Below are 17,235 nucleotides of genomic sequence, written 5' to 3' on the forward strand. Positions count from 1 at the left end.
ACTGATGGGAATGAGACCTCTAATGAGGACTTCCAACCAGGACAAAGGTATTGGTTAACTCAGAGAGGTCACAGGAAGGGGGAATCTGTACATTATTATCCTCAAGATGTTCTTCCCAGTTACTCCCACAGCACCCCATACATCAGCATATTGGCACAAGTTATCACACTGAATTATAATGTTCTGTTTCCTTGTTAATTTCTCCCATTAGACTATCATCTTTCTAAGAACAGAGGATCATAGCTTGACTGTACAGCACAGTGCCTATTCCACTACGGTAGATTCCTAACCAGCCTCTCTGTATCTATCCTTGCCTTCCTATGACCTTTCTTCAAGTTTTGAGTAAGGTTTGAAAAATGGAAAAAAAAAAAAGTCATGTAACTCTCTTATTTAAAACTCTCATATGGTTGGAAAAGTTCTGCATCTTGATTATGGCAGGGATCATATGACCATAGGCCTTTATCAAAATTCATAAAACTATACACCCAAAAGGGGTGAATTTTATTATATATAAACTATAGCTCAACAAACTTTCAAAATCTCAAATGGCTTTCATTGTATTTAAGATAAAACCTATAATTTTTGCCACAGTTGACATGACTGGCTGAGTCAGAGTCCCCCAAGGAACAGAAGACATTTTCAAATTAGTAAAAACTTGTATACACACTACTCAAAAATGCGGGCAGACTGTTGTGAAGCTATAGACAGTGTGGAATGCCCAGAGCTAGTAAGAGCAGGGCAGAGTTGCCACCTCAGGCCTGAAAGGAAGGCTAGTTACCTCAAGACAGAAAGGCTGTATGAATCTGAGACTTGCAGTTAAATACTCAGGCCCTTCCCTTCCTATCTGCTGGGACTCTTCTTTGGCTGGATCCAACCACAGTGCAGAGGATGGGTAGTCATTCCCAGGACATAGAACAGGGTGAAGAGTAGATCTAAAGGGAAAAACTGGAATAATCCATTAAATAGTGGTAAATTTTTTTAATTAAAAAAAATTTGTCCATGCCTATGGCATGCAAAAGTTCTCCAAGCCAGGGATGGAATCTACACTACAGCAACGGCCCAGATCACAGCATTGGCAATGCCAGGTTCTTAACCTGCTGAACCTCCAAGGAACACCATCCTCTTCACTTCTATAACTTCATCTCCAGCTCCCACCAGAAGGCACCCTTTCCTGCTCACTGTGATGCAATAAGACTGGCCTTTTTGCTTCCACCCCACCCCCTGCACAGTTACTTATCTCTGTGCCTCAAGTTCTCTGCCCCTAGATCTTTGCTAAGTATTCTCTTTCTTGCTTTGAAACCATCCTCCCAATAAAAGTAAAGCCTATGCCTCACATTTCCTTAGCACTCATCATTTCTGAAATTATTCAGGTTTGTTATTTGCTTCCATATTACTTTCTATCTCTCCAATACCTAGAACAGTGCCCAGCACACAGTAAGTGCCTAAGTGTTTGAAAGAAGGAAAGAAAAACAGTGCAAGGTGGTTCCTCTGCCTTGTGCCCTGAGTACCCACTCAGCCCTAGTCAGATGGGTATAGAGGTGTAGGGTGCTGAAATTGGGGACGGGGGAAGATGTAGGCAGGAGGTTTGGGAGGCTTAAGACGGTGGAGCATTCTGGGCATCATAAGAATATCAGAGCTAAAATAGATGGATATAACCAAGACCCATGGGCAAAATGTGCTTTTAGCTTGCTCAGAATCAGCAGAAACTACTCTCTCCACATGAGAAAGCAACAGAGCCATGGTCAGAAGCAAGGTCATGTGGACCTGGAGTTCCCACCATGGTGCAGTGGAATCAAATCTGACTAGGAACCATGAGGTTGCAGGTTTGATCCCTGGCCTTGCTCAGTGGGTTAAGGATCCAGCGTTGCCGTGAGCTGTGATGTGGGTCATGGACCTGGCTCGGATCTGGCATTGCTGTGGCTGTGGCATGGGCCAGCAGCTATGGCTCTGATAAGACCCCTAGCCTAGGAACCTCCATATGCCATGCCCTGGGTGCGGCCCTAAAAAAAAAAAAAAAAAAAAAAAAAAAAAGAAGAAGAAGAAGCAAGGTCATGTGGACCTGCATGGGTCTGCATGGGTCAGATCATGAGCACTCAATAAATATTTGGCCAATACTCTAATTCACTGAAGCCCAACAAGGAAGGAGACATTCTCCCCTTAAAGGTAAAAAAATAAGAAATCATGAAAAAAAGTTTCTGACTTTCCCATATGGTAAATACTTGTCAGCAACTGTATAGCAAGTTAAGGTCTTTTAACCAAATTGGTTTAAAACAAATATCCATGCTTTGCAGAAATCTTTGTTCTTGGATTATCATAATGTCTTATTTCTAAAAACAATCCATTGAAATAATTTCTTTTTAATTGAAGAAAATGCATTTGCCAAAATAATCCCTCCAAACCAGAGCCTGCTTATTTCTTGCTGTCTTTTAGCTATTATTTTCCTTTATGGTTATGTAGGCAAGAAACACTGAAAATTTTTTCTAGCATTTACTTAATTCTTTATCCAGAGCTGCTAAAATTTACACACAATAGTTTTCCTTTTTCTACACAGCAAATCTCAGGAATTGCAAAAATGTGAACATTTTGAATTAGAATAAAGTTTTCCTCAAATCTTTTTCTATGTATGGAATAGAAGTCTTTCTTTCTCAGCATTCTCTAGTTTTAAAAGAACTATCTCAAATATTGATTGGGATTTTTCTCCATGTAGTTTAGAAGACAGAGACATTGATTACACTGGGTTTTTCTTATTTACCACCTTTTCATTTGTGATGGGCCATCTGGGTATTCAGTGTTTAGTTATGTGTGTCTAAACTCTTTGAGGAAGACAGTTTATTTGTCAGGCTGCAAATATGGAGAGAGCCGGGAACAATTTTCTTTCAAAAAGCAATTGTCAGGCTTCTTCTGGCTTGGAACATTGCCAGCCCAAATCCTCCTGGGTGGCACACGTGGTCAGAAACAAAATGGCACAACAGACTCAGGAACTGACTTGAATATAAAATTTAACCCAAATCGCTAGAGTCCATAGATGAATTTAGGGATGTAAGATGGCTGGAGCTCAGTGTACAAACACCTATTTTTCTTTTCTCACTGTCATGTCATCTTCTCACAAGGCTATCCAAAGAGAGAAATATACATTTTATATACATATGTGCAAATATACATATAGTGTATATGCATATATGTGTGTATATATACATGTTCATGAGGTTGTGAAGGCCAAGAGGTCTCATGATTTGCAGTCTACATGTTGGAGAATTGGTGAGGGAAGGGGGCTATAATGATATGAGTCTTTGTCCAAGTCTCAAGACCCAAGAACTAGAAGTGCTGACACCAAAGGGCAGGAGAAGATGGGTGTCTCAGCTGAAGAAGAGAGCAAGATCACCTTTCCTCCACCTTTGTTCTATTCAGGCCCTCAATGGACTTGTTGATGCCCACTCACGCTGCTGAGGATGACCTTTACTCTGTATGCCAGTTCAAATGCTAATCTCTCCCAGAAACAGGTGTCACAATAAAGGCAGACACTTGAAGGGCCCCCATGTTTGGAGAATGGTGAGAAGAGACAACAAAGGAAGTCATGTCTAAATGGATTCTGGAAGGTTGAGCAGAAGCTAAGTGAGGAGAGAGTAGCAGGACATAGGGGTCATTGTGGGGAGTTCTAGAAAACATTAGGGAGAAAGGTGTGGAACCAGAGCAAATCCCAGTGAGTTCAGGCTGGGGAATGGTCAGAGACTGGGTGAGGCTGGAGAGAAAAGCCATGGCCATGTTATATGGGGCCTCTACAAACCACAGAAAGCATATAGGAGATGTGATACAATAGTTAGGAGAGCAGGATCTCACACCCAGGACTCACACTTGAATCAGGGCTAGAAAATGGAAACAACAATTCACTTGCCTCATAGGGATGTGATGAGGAGCTACTGAGGTTACCCATAATGAGTGCCAAGCGTGGTGCTAGGCATTTACAAAGTACTTAATGAATGATAGCTAGTAACCTCCCTATTATTTAAAACTGAGGCTCAGGCAAAAAAAAAAAAAAAAATGGAGTTCCTGTAGTGGCGCAGCAAAAATGAATCCAACTGGGAACCATGAAGTTGCGGGTTTGATCCCTGGCCTCACTTGGTAGGTTAAGGATCCAGCATTGCCGTGGGCTGTGGTGTAGGTCACAGACACAGCTCGGATCTGGAATTGCTATGGCTGTGGTGTAGGCCGGCAGCTACAGCTCCAATTAGACTCCTAGCCTGGGAACCTCCATATGCCCCAGGTGCAGCCTTAAAGCCACAAAAGACAAAAAATAAAAATTAAATTAAATTAAATAAAACTGAGTCTCAGGGAAGTCATAAAGCCATTCCAAAAAGGCAAAGAACATGATCAATTTATATTTTAGAAAAGCTGCTCAAAAGGGACAGTGTGATGAAGACCTTTACAAAGGACAAGGCTGAAGGCAGGGGGAAATAACAAGGACGCTGCTATACAGGAAGCAAATCCCTTCCACTTTCTCCATGCACATGGAGGGTTTTAAAAATGCTGTTTGGATGAACTATTAAAGAGTAAACATCCTGTGGAAGACACACGTTAATATGCTGTCCATGGTTCATACCTACGTGTATTATAGGTCAGAGATAAATTTTGATATGTGGAGAGGCCAAAGCAAGAAATCCTGGCACATAGGGAAACACAGTATGGTGAGAGCATCCAGAAGAATAAGACAGTACATGTTGGGAAGAGAAGTGGACAAGGCAGATAGGGTGCTGGGAAATACTCTAAATTCTGCCTGTTTCACAGTTTTGCCTAGACATGGGCCCCCGTGGGTTCTTCTACCTTGTCAAAATGTAACCTATGTGCTCTTCCTGTGCTGTACCCCCAGTTGCTCAGACTGATGTTTAAAAATGACTTTGTGATTGCCTTAAGCTACCCTTCCTTTCACAGAGTGTGTTCTCCAGAAGCAGACAATGATGAGGAGTTTAGAATCAACATCTTTAAGAGGAAGGGCAAGGTAGCATGACTGGGCTGCTGTCCCTAGCTGGATTATGCTGTGTCTTAACCCTATGTGTAGGCCTAGTAAACAGGAGGTGAGGTGGGGCAGATCTGGGTCAGGGGGACACATGCCACCTTTCAGTGAAAGGCCTCTGCTCTCTCTTCCAGCACAGGGAGGGTGGGGGAGGGGAGTTCCCCACACTCAGAGAAGCCTGAGGAGACAAACTCTTCAAGGACATCCACAAAGTCTATATCTTGTGAGTCAGACCCTCATTTCCTTTTCCTTTTTCTTTTTTATCTTTCTACTGTCACACCCATGGCATATGTAGGTTCCTGGTCTAGGGGTAAAATCAGAGCTGCAGCTGCCGGCCTACACCACAGCCACAGCACCACCAGATCTGAGCTCTGTCTGCAACCTACTCCATAGCTCACAACAATGCCTGATCCTTAACCCACTGAGCAAGGCCAGTGATGGAACCAGTACCCTCATGGACACTATGTCAGGTTCTTAACATTTTGAGCCACAATGGGAACTCCAAGTCTCATATTTTCTTAATCTGGGCCACGACGTTAGCATAAGATGGCTGCTTTATTGAGTGTTTAACTTTCTTTGAAGTCTAAGCACTTCAACTTAAAAGTCCTGGGCTTGGTCTTGAATTTCTCACCCCTCCCCCTGCAGAATATGAGAGCCAAGCTATACTTTTACTTGCCCTCATACGTTCATTACCTTTCTGTAGTGTCAATGGCAAGTAGCCATATCACCCAATCCTATTAGCCATAGAGCTATTTCCCCATAGATTTCAAACACCTGACATGTGGTACATGTGGTGCATTCACCATGCTTTCACCTGGATATCATCCCAATTTACCACTGACACATGTTTCCACAATCGAACTGCTGATTATGCTTCACTTTCTACAAGTAATGGGGTGCTCAGTGCCAGCCAGCATCAGAAAACCATCTCCAAAACCCAATCTCACTGCCAGCTTTCTTAGAAATAGGTACAAATTATCACAAGGTGAGGTCTCCAGAAACAGGCATCTAGATGGAGTTAGGGATTCAGAATATTTGCTAACAGTCAATACCTGTGAAAGGATAGCTGTGGAAGCAGAAGTTGTGGACCTGCAAAGCCAACCCAACAAATTTTAGGAAGCTGGAAGGAAGTTGCCAATCTGAGTTATCTGGTAGACTGACATGGCCAGGCATTGTCCCTTCCCTTCACTCAACCACACACTGATCCAGGAGGAGCAGAGGCCTTACTGAGTTGCTCTCTATAGCTAAGGCAGATGCCAAGGCAGCCAATGGCCAGAAGCTTTCTTGCTGACCATACTCCCAAAAGCCCCAGAGTGGGACAGATGTCCCTCTCTAAAGGGGACATGTATCTGGATCTACTACATTTTAAAAAAATGTTTTTATTAGAGTATGGTTAGAACATAACATTTGTTTTAGTTTATAGCAATATGATTCAGTTATACATATACGTCATTCATTTTCAGATTCTTTTCCCATATAGGTCACTACAGAGTATTGAGTAGATTTCCCTGTGCTATACAGTAGGTCCTTGTTACTCATCCATTCCATGTATAGCAGTGTGTATATGCCAATCCCAACCTCACATTTTATCCCTCCCCTCAATTATTCCCCTTTAGTAACTATAAGTATGGTTTCAAAATCTTTGAGTCTGTTATTATTTGGAAATAAACTGTTTTGTATCATTTTAAAAGTTAGATTCCACACATCAGTGATATCACATATTTGTCTTTTAGCATAAAAATCTCGAGCTGCATCCATGTTGCTGCAAATGGCATTATTATGTTCTTTTATATAGCTGAGTAGTACTCAATTGTGTGTGTGCATATATTCATTCCTCTGTTGATGGACATTTAGGTTGTTTCCATGTCTTGGTTATTGTAAATAGTGATGCAATGAACATTGTTGTGCATAGATCTTTTCTTTTTTTAAATTGTAGTTGATTTACAAGATTTTACCATCCGCACTTTTCCTTCCTCCTTTCTGAGGGAATTTTTGAAGGTTCATTTTGTTGCTTTTTTTCCTAAGTCACCTTAAGTTTGAGACCTTTTTTCAAACCATTCCCATCAGTCTCAGAGAATCAACACACATATTCAGGAGTTCCCGTCATGGCTCAGTGGTTAACAAATCCGACTAGGAACCATGAGGTTGTGGGTTTGATCCCTGCCCTGGCTCAGTGAGTTAAGGATCCAGCGTTGCCATGAGCTGTGGTGTAGATTGCAGACATGGCTCAGATCTGGCACTGCTGTGGCTGTGGCGTAGGCCAGTGGCTACAGCTCTGATTTGACCCCTAGCCCAGGAACCTCCACATGCCATGGGTGCAGCCCTAAAAAGACAAAAAGACCAAAAAAAAAAAAGAAATGATTAAATTGGATAGAATAGTATTTTGTCCTTAAATTATGCAAGTTAATTTTTTTCTGTTCTTGTAAAAAGAAAATTAAATAAATTCACTGGCTCTTGACTGACTTTCCCCAACCATCACACACAACTTTTATTTCACATTAGTAATACTTAAGAAAAAAAAGAATTCACCACAGTGAAATACATGTCAGCACTGATGAATCATCTTTAATTCACTTCATCCATTGCTTTCCACAAAGTATTCCTACAACCCAGAGCACTCTTCCATAAATAAAGTACAGAATGAATGATTCCCACACCTCTCATTAGAAAGAAAATATTAGCAGTGAGATCCTGCTGTGTAGCACTGGGAACTATGTCTAGTCACTTATGATGGAGCATGATAATGTGAGAAAATAGAATGTGTACATACATGTATGTGTAACTGGGTCACCATGCTGTACAGGAGAAAAAAAAAATCGTATTGGAGAAATAACTATTAAAAATAGTAATAATAATAACAATAAAGGAAAATAAAAAACAAAAGAAAATTGATTACTGCTTTGTTTTGAGAACATCGCAGGTGCTGGAAGAGCTTTATAAAAATCACAGCTAAATCAGGCTAAGAGAGAGAGGCATAGCAACACAGCCCATCTGGTGCATGGGAAAGGGGCCTTTCAAGAGGGGGCAGAGGAGAAACACCCCCACTGTTTCCTCTACTGGTATTCATAGAGCTTTGCTTATTTTACTTGTGGGCATAAAAATATCAACCTTTCAACCATATGGCCCAAGAGAGCAACAAAAGGGAGCCAGCATTTTACTTTCATCTCAGCATCTACCACCACCAAGACACCACAACTGCAGGCAGCGAGGGCATGTTAGGCACAAACCCAAGTGAGCAGGAATTGGAAGTGGGAGCCAGGGCAGAGGGAGGTTTTCTCCAGTTCCTTGATCTACTTCTGTTTTAAAATATTCAGTAGCAAGACTCAGCAAGAATGTCTCTTGCCAGGTAAGCCACAACTCTCTCTTATGCCATCTTCCAGGGATTGATTCTAATCTGTTCAGTGCTGCTCAGACCCACATAAGGAAAATAACACTAATGCAGACCCCACGGAAACTCCAGGGAACAAGCTTCATGCATTTATATACCAACACTGCAGGTGCACAGTGGTATAGCGGGAAGCTCTGAGACTCCAAGTAAGATTTCAGAAACCCTTTTTTTTTTGCAAACTAAAAATGAATAGGCCTCTAATTCTACACACTAAAGGGGGTTTATGGAGTAGTGTTTACACCTGTGGAGAGAGATGGCAGCAGCAGAGGGGGTCAGGGTTTATCTGACCCTACCTTGCTCTCCATTATATTTGCAATGCCCTCATGCAAGCTAGAGACTCCAAAGCATATTATCCAAGATGTGTAAATAACCCCAGGAAATGGACAAGATAAGAGTAGGGATTAAGAGACACAAACTAGTATGTATAAATAGATAAGCAACAAAAATATATTGTACAGCCCAGGGAATATAGCAATTGTTTTGTAATAACATTAAATGAAGTATAATATATTAAAATATTGCATCACTATGTTATACATCTGCAAATAATATAATATTGTAAGTCAACTATACTTCAATAAAAAAAGAAAAATAAAGAATAGTGATTTCCTGAAATTAAGTGAGAGGGACATGAAAGACCTAGCTTTTAGCAGGAGGATGAGAACAGGCCTAGGCCATGTAGAGACCATCCTGGGGGTTTGTTACACACTAAGAAACAGAAGAACAAGGGTAGAATAAGTATTGTTTCTATCTTCCCTTTTTTCTAGTTAGGACTCCTGTGCTGAAAAGAGCTAGAGGTCAGGCAAGGTTGAAAATTGATCAGAAATAGCAACCGTATATGCACCTGCTTATTACCACATCCACCTAAGTGAGCTAATTAAGTACAAAAATCACAACAACAAAAAAAAAATCTATGGCCTGTGGAGTGATGCTATGAATTCACATGGATCTCATGGCTGGAGATCTGCTTAACAGGAGATGGGGAGAAAAGGCAGATTACCCCCAAATCTGAAGGATGATGGCAGCATAAATGCTGTGAAGTATCAAAAGGAGGGAAGGAATAAAAGTGTAGAAGAAAGACAGAGATACACATATTAGGAAAAAGTAAGATGGTGAAGTCAGAGAACATAATAAGCCACTATGAAAAGGAAAAACATTAAAAGCAGCAAAAAAAATAGACATGTCTAAAAAGGGATGACATGGAATTCTAGGCAACATAATAGAAACAAAGAGAAGCTAAAGAAATCAGAGAAAAGGAAGATGGAGCAAATAGCACATAACTGATAATTCTTAACAATGGAATGGAACAAATGAACACAAGAAATTTTTTCAAAAATAAGGTAAAAGTTGGCAGAGAAAAAAAGAAAGCCCTAAACATGCAGTAGCAAAGATCACATTGTGGCCCAAGGAAATTTTCAGAAAAAAACAGCATCCACATTGAAAAAAATAAAGTCACTTACAAGAGAATATGTGGAATCTGGTGGCACATGTACATTCAATAGGGACAATATCCTTCCCTTTGTTGGGGACATGGCTCCGATCATCAGTGTCAAAAAATGAGACACATGAATACAGGGAGAGCTTGACAAGGCTCCTTACTTCTGCAGAAGGGTGTGGGTGCTCAAAAAGCACATGCAAAGAAGAAAAGGCCCTCCCTATTTTTCCCTAACACAGGTGATGTACCTGTCCCCTTCCCATTGGTCAGGTCAGGGTGCACATTCTTCTCAGTTGGCTAATTTGAAACAAATTGTTACTGGGAGAAGAGGGAAAGAGGAGGAGGGTCACAGGAAGGCGTTTCAGATGAAACCAGGTCAAAATGAAATAACCAAGATTTCCTTTGATAGAAAAGACATTGCTACTTTCCATAATTCCCCCATTTCATTTTTTATCAAATATTCTTTTCTTCAAACTTTTTGATCATGGTTTTGGCTGTCATGTTCTATTGTGTCCATCAGGAGTATACTGGCTTGGTGGGGAGGGGGTCCCAGTTGTTTCATTAGGGCAGTTTCTATCAATTTTTGAATAAGTCCCCCGGCACAAGGAATTATACAACATGTAACTAAGACACAGACACTAACTACAGCAATTTGAGGGGTAGAGATTGACCCTATTAATCCCTTCCATTTATTTTTAACCAGTTTTTCAAAAGATCTGTGAAGGGGTCATTAATACCAGAATTCTCCAAAGGCTCATCTGCTAAGGTCATTAATCTGCGTAGGGCCTTGGTGACAGTGCTGTCTGGGGCAGTGTTGTTGTAATGAATGTACAGCACTGGATACCAATCATTACACAGACTCCACCCCTTTCTGCCAGCATCATGTCTAAAGCAAGTCTATTTTCCCATACTATTTGACTAGTTGGCCCAGCCATTCAGCATCTCTAGGGTAATTAACAAATTTTTGTTGATTGTAATAGGTGTAGTTTATCCAACAATAAAATTTTTTTATTGTTGACCACCAAAAGAAAGCAGATTCAAACCCAGAAGCTACCTGATTTCTTGCCTTAAATTTGTTTGGAATACCTATTGAGTCAATATAGACCTGGGGGTCAAAGGATCCCCCACCCTCTATAGGGGTGAGGTCTCATTTCCTTAGGATTGGCTGAGTTTGAGATTGGGGCCTAAATGCCAGAGTGAAAGGAATGGCCAATTGCACCAAATTACAGGTGTCACTTTGATTTTACACAAGGATGCCCATTTGTGGACTTCCACAATACCACCAGACATCTGCCTGGGGCACTTGGAACTGGGATTTATTGTGGGGGTGCACCTGGTCAAGTTGTCTAAGAAAGTCACCTTTGCCTCTTGTCATTTTAGACATGAGGAGAAGTTGACATTTTCATTTGGCTGCTGAACAGTTCTCAAGGACTGACCCACAGAACTTTTGACCTCAGGGAATAGCAGTGACAAAGTCCAACTGGACTCATTGTTTCAAGCCGTTTTGTCCTGGAAGAGGGCCATCACACATTCAAGACCCTGTGGGTCTGATGACCATCCCAGAGGAAAGGGAACCACTTGGGTTTCTGGTCTCCCTGTGGCACAAGCATAACAGCTGCCTTTGTGTAGTGTGTCCACAGAATATTTTATCCATTTCAATCAGGCATTTGTGTCCCCATTTCCTGTTTCTATACTAACAGTCAGCCTTCCTCCAAAGGTGAGTCTTCTCTTTCCTTCAGTTAATAGGGCAGTGGCAGCTACTGACTCTGCGTACTCAGCCATCCTCTGGCAACAGGGTCCAGGAGGCAGGAAAGGAAGGCCACCAGCTGGTGGATTCCTCCATGTTTCTGTGTGAGGACCCCTAGAGCCATCCCCCGGCCCATGGTTACAAATAAATGAAAAGATTTTATAAAAGGATGGTAGAGCCAGAAGAGGGGCACCTATCAGTGCCTCTCTTAAATCCCTAAATTGTTGTACCTCTTCCTGGCTCCAAAGTAAGGTATCGGGGTCTTCCTCTACAGGCTTGGAAATAGTCCTTTTATATTATGTCCTTTTTAGTATGTATAGTCCCCTTGTTGCAGGTTTGGGGGCATCTATCTGATCTTTATCCAAAAATAGATTACTGAGATAAACTTTAGAAACAAGCTTAGAATATTCTTTTAGAAGCTCAGTTAAACTTTGCAGCAATATAACATAATAGCAAAGAACTATCTAGGAAGTAAGTCTTAGTGATACTGACCACAATTAAAAGAATGAGATTAACAGATTTAGCAAGTTTTCCTTGAAACATCTCTCTCTCTCTAAAATTACTCTCATTTTTATCCAATATTAGCCAAACCAAGACTAATTTACTTGCCAATTAAGTTTGGTGTCAACAACACTGCCCTTATGATTTACGTGAATAAAATTGATCATATGGGTTTTTTTTTAAATTGGCTTTGTTAGAACTTTGTGAGGAATCTTAGACTAAACTTTTAAAAAGCACGTCAGGGCTAGGAAAGTCATGCCAAGGGTTTGTCTTAAAGATTTTTATCTTAAAGATCTCAGTGAATTCCTTCACTTTTAAAACCCAGATATCTTGAGGTTTTTATAGGCTACATACAAGGTGGCCTTCCTTATTATCTGACAAAACTTCTGGGAACCTGAGAGTTTACATTCTCTGAAGAAATCAGGTAGAGAAGAGAGAAATATTTCAGTTCTGCTTACAAAGGTATAATTTACCAAATTGCTTGTTGGGGAGAATTTCTTTACACCTGGAAAACACAGATTAAAAGCCAGTATTATTTTAAATAGAAACCATAAAATTAAAACCATATTCACCAGTTCACACAGTCCAATGTAACCAATCCTTTTTGTTTAACTGTTTATGAAATCATCAATTTCCCTTTTAGAATTTTTTTTAATTTCTTACTCAGCTCATCATTAGGGTCTAGAAGTTGGAAATTCATATTTTTTTAAAAAAAGTTTTTTCTATAGATCCTCTAGAAAAGGAAACATTTTTGCAAAGGTATCAGAGTAAAGACATTAACTAAAATTGACAAGAGACTTAAGGCACTTTTTAAATCTGATTGCAATGCAAATTGACAATGAAACTTGGTAACTGTTGTGACACATAACAATTTGAAAAAACTAAAAAAAAAAAAAAAGAATTATAACATAGTACTATTATGTATCCAAATTTCAGAAACTATAAAATTTCTAGAATATCTATATTAAGAACTTCTATTTATCTATATAATCTGAGGTTTATCACTCATTTGATAATGTTCTCTATGTATTTTAACATTCCAAATAATTCTAGTAAATTTAACTTTTTTTTTGAATGCCTCAAGGATGCTGTGAAGCATTTTAAAGTCATCTGAGTTAAAAGTACTTTAATTAGAATTTGATAGTGTTTATAAATAAATCATTTTTTTAATTTAGTCAGTTAGAATCATAGGTTTCTATGGATAATACTTCTTTCTTAACCAAAGTTACAAGAGATCTCAAAAGCAAATATAGTAGATCACTAAAAAGAACATTTTATAATCTGTTATCAAAGTAGCATTCCAAGGAAACTTTGTTTTATTAACAAAGAAAAGCCAAGTTCAAGTTTTGTACCAGCTTATTTTAGAATTAATTTACTCAATTAAACTTATTTTAAACTGAGTTTTGACAATATATAACCTTTCTCTCAATGTCTACTTCCTGCAAACCTTCCAGCACTTTCTGTATCCATTAGTTTGTCCCCTATTTTTCATTTAAAACAATAAGCTAGAACACAGACTTACTCTCCTTTTCCCTTGATAAAATAGAATTCCATTCCTCATTCCTTCTCATATAACTTTTACGTCTCTCTTAGCAAGTTCTCTAATAGTTTATCTTTCCAATCCTCTATTATTATTATTATTATTTTATTTATTATTTTGTCTTTTGAGGGCCGCACCCATGGCACATGGAGGTTCCTAGGCCAGGAGTCTAATCAGAGCTGTAGCCACCAGCCTACACCAGAGCCACAGCAATGTGGGATCCAAGCCGCATCTACAACCTATACCACAGCTCATGGCAATGCCAGATCCTTAACCTACTGACCAAGGCCAGGGATCAAACCCGCAACCTCATGGTTCCTAGTTGGATTCATTAACCACTGAGCCACGACGGGAACTCATGACATTGTTTTAACTCTTGCCCAAGTCTGGAATAAGGCCTTGCCATATCCTTTGGTTTTGTTAAGGTGGCGGGCTTTGATCCTATGGGCTGGGGCAGCATGCTTGTGCCTGGGGCCTAACCCTCCTGTTCTGACTCTGCCAGCAGCAGCAGCATGCCTGCACACGCACCTGCACTGGGCTATGCCCCCTCCCCTCCCATGTTAATTTTGTGAGCAGCAGCACTGCCCTTGCACCTGCATGGTGGGCTCTGTGCCCTTCCCCCTCCTGCACTCCGCTGGCAGAGACAGTGATGGTGGCTGTGGCTGGAGGGGGACCAGTGACATTTTGGGGATTGTAAGGTGGTGGAAGCAAGACAAGGGGGTCCCACAGAGGGGAGGAGGTCCCAGAATGTTCTTGGGTTTCCTCATTTCCCTTTTGGCCCCATTCTCTGAGAGAAAAATAAGACCACCAGTCCCCCACTGCCAATAGAGAGCATGATAACTTTCCTCCTGAAGCCCAAGTGACTTGTCCTGGACAAACTGAATGAGCAGCTGACAGACCCAATCCTCATCCAATCCAAATTTTGGCCAGAAGACAGAAGGGGCAAGAATAGGTGTCTGTGTCCAGAAAAAACAGCAATATTTAATCATTCTTCCCTTTTGTCCTTTGTCCGTAGATTGTCACCCAAATACTTTAATATCAATCCCAGAGGATGGTCCAGAGGAATTTGGTCTGCTCCTCCATTCAATCCTCCAAGTGGAGGTACAGGTCAGGAAGACTTACTTCCCATTTTCTAGGATCATGTTCTGATCCTCCAATTTCACCCAAAATCGCTGGTCTCACCTGAGACCTTTTGAGGGTTGTGCTCTGATTTTACGACTTCACCTGAAACCACCAGTGTCACCCAAGACCCTTTGAGGATTACTGACCCCCATCCCTGACCACCAAAGATCTTTTCTACCTTGGTCTATTAATGGAAGTTGCCTGGTTGGTCATGCAATTTCCCACGTTGTAGAGAACCCTCCATGGGTTTGAAGTTCACAGGTGCAGACTTCTCAATTTATTGGTTCTTGAGAGGGGAGGGGTGAGTTTGTGGCCCTCCAGAGGGTTATGGTATATAAACAAATACAGAACATACCTGTGGCATTAAAGGCTCTTTGGGAGAGGGAGCAATAATGAAACAACATGTGCTATATATGTATACATAAATGCAATGGTAATAAATATTAAAATGCTGGCTCAGCATAACACATCCACAAAATATTCATTGCCAGAGCAATTTTTAGAGAGTCCTGGGGAGAAATAACCATGCCCCCAATAATTTCAAGCCAACCAGTTATAAATCATGAACACAATCATCAGGCATGCATCTGCAACCATGCAGTGAGTCAGAATACATACAACCTTAAGCCCTTATGGGAAAAAAACTGATAGAGAATGAACTCAAGGCAGCCAAAAGATGGACCAAAATAAAGAACGAGCAATTTAAGAACTGGTGGTGAACACTGAAGCCATTACAAGTTTAGGAGTTCCCGTCGTGACACAGCAGAAAAAAATCTGACTAGGAACAATGAGGTTGCAATTTCAATCCCTAGTCTCGCTCAGTGGGTTAAGGAACTGGCATTTCTGTGAGCTGTGGTGTAGGTGGCAGTCACATGTCAGATACATGGTGTTGCTGTGGTTGTGGTGTAGGCTGGCAGCTGTAGCTCCAACTGGACCCCTAGCCTGGGAACCTCCATATGCCACAGGTGTGGCCCCGAAAAGCAAAAAAAAAAAAAAGTTTATAACATTTACTATGTCCTATAAACTTTAACATTGTGAAAATAAAGAAAGCAAAAAGTAAGGTTGTGATGTAGGGGTAGTAGAGGGATGTACATACAAGACATGAATTTTTCAATATTTCATACCAAGAAATCAATAGATCTAACTTTTAAAAAATATATTTTTAGCCATAAATATAGACACCATAGGAACTAAAAACCATATTACAAATCTCTCAAATCATCAATAGTAGAACAACACAATGAGAATAAAGAATATCAAACCATATAGTAAAATATGTAAAACAACAGAAGCATTGAAAAGAGGAAAACATAAAATGACAGAATTGAAACCTGTGTTATGTATGTAATGTAATATATATAGTATATGAAATACAATCAGAAATGTTAAAAGTAAAATGATTGATGTTACATGTAATTCTGATTTTTTTCTTTCTTTTTTTTTTACATTTATTTGCATGTCATTGCCAGTCAGACTTCCAGGTAATTAAATAAGCATTAAATAAGACAAAAGAGAATTTTATCATTATAATAACATTTAATCTACAGTTAAGAAATAAGTACTGTTTTATTTTACATTTGAATTACTGTAACTTAAGAACAGATAAAGCTTTAAAAGCAGGATATTTAAGGAGATTCCTCCAAACAGAGGAGGATTTTAATTTATTTCTCTCAGCCCCAAATGAGCAAAATACTCAAAATGAGTGAGTTATAAAGAGTCTGGAATCTAATTCATTACATTCACATTTTTATAACTCCAATCCTGAAAACAGAGAATTGACCAATTTTCAAATAATTGTTATAACATTTACAAAACTTTACCATATATTAGGCACAAAAAAGCATCAAAAAACAAATAGCGATTGTAGTAATGACCATGATCTCTTGTTATAACAATTAACACAGAAATTATGAACTAAAAAAAAATTAGCCACCTGAAATGTTATGATTCATTCTTTGACAGTTCTGATTGCATTTTCTTTATTCACTCCACAAAGTCCCAAAACATCTAGCAAATGATAATATTGAAAATACTACATCAATAAAATCCAATATAAACAGCTAAAGCTGTGCCCAGGAAAAAATATAAGGTATACACACTTGCATTACTAAATAGGAATTAAACCACAATAATTTCTTTGAAGGTTTTTATTTTTTCTATTATAGTTGGTTTACAGTGTTCTGTCAATTTCTGCTGTACAGCAAAGTGACCCACTTTGCTGTACACACACACACACACATATATATACACATTCTTTTTCTCACATTATCCTCCATCATGCTCCATCACAAGTGACTAGATATATTTCCCTGTGCTATACAGCAGGATCTCAACCACAATAATTTAAAAAGGATAAATCCTAAGGAAAGCAGAAGAAACAAATTATTTCAGATAAAAAGCAGAAATTGACACTTATAAAACAGAAGAAAGTATAATTAATAAAACCAGAAGGTGATTCTTAGGGGGAAAAGTAATAGAGAGAAATCAGCAGTTA

This window comes from Phacochoerus africanus, chromosome 2, assembly GCF_016906955.1.
Source record: "Phacochoerus africanus isolate WHEZ1 chromosome 2, ROS_Pafr_v1, whole genome shotgun sequence".
NCBI lineage: Eukaryota > Metazoa > Chordata > Mammalia > Artiodactyla > Suidae > Phacochoerus > Phacochoerus africanus.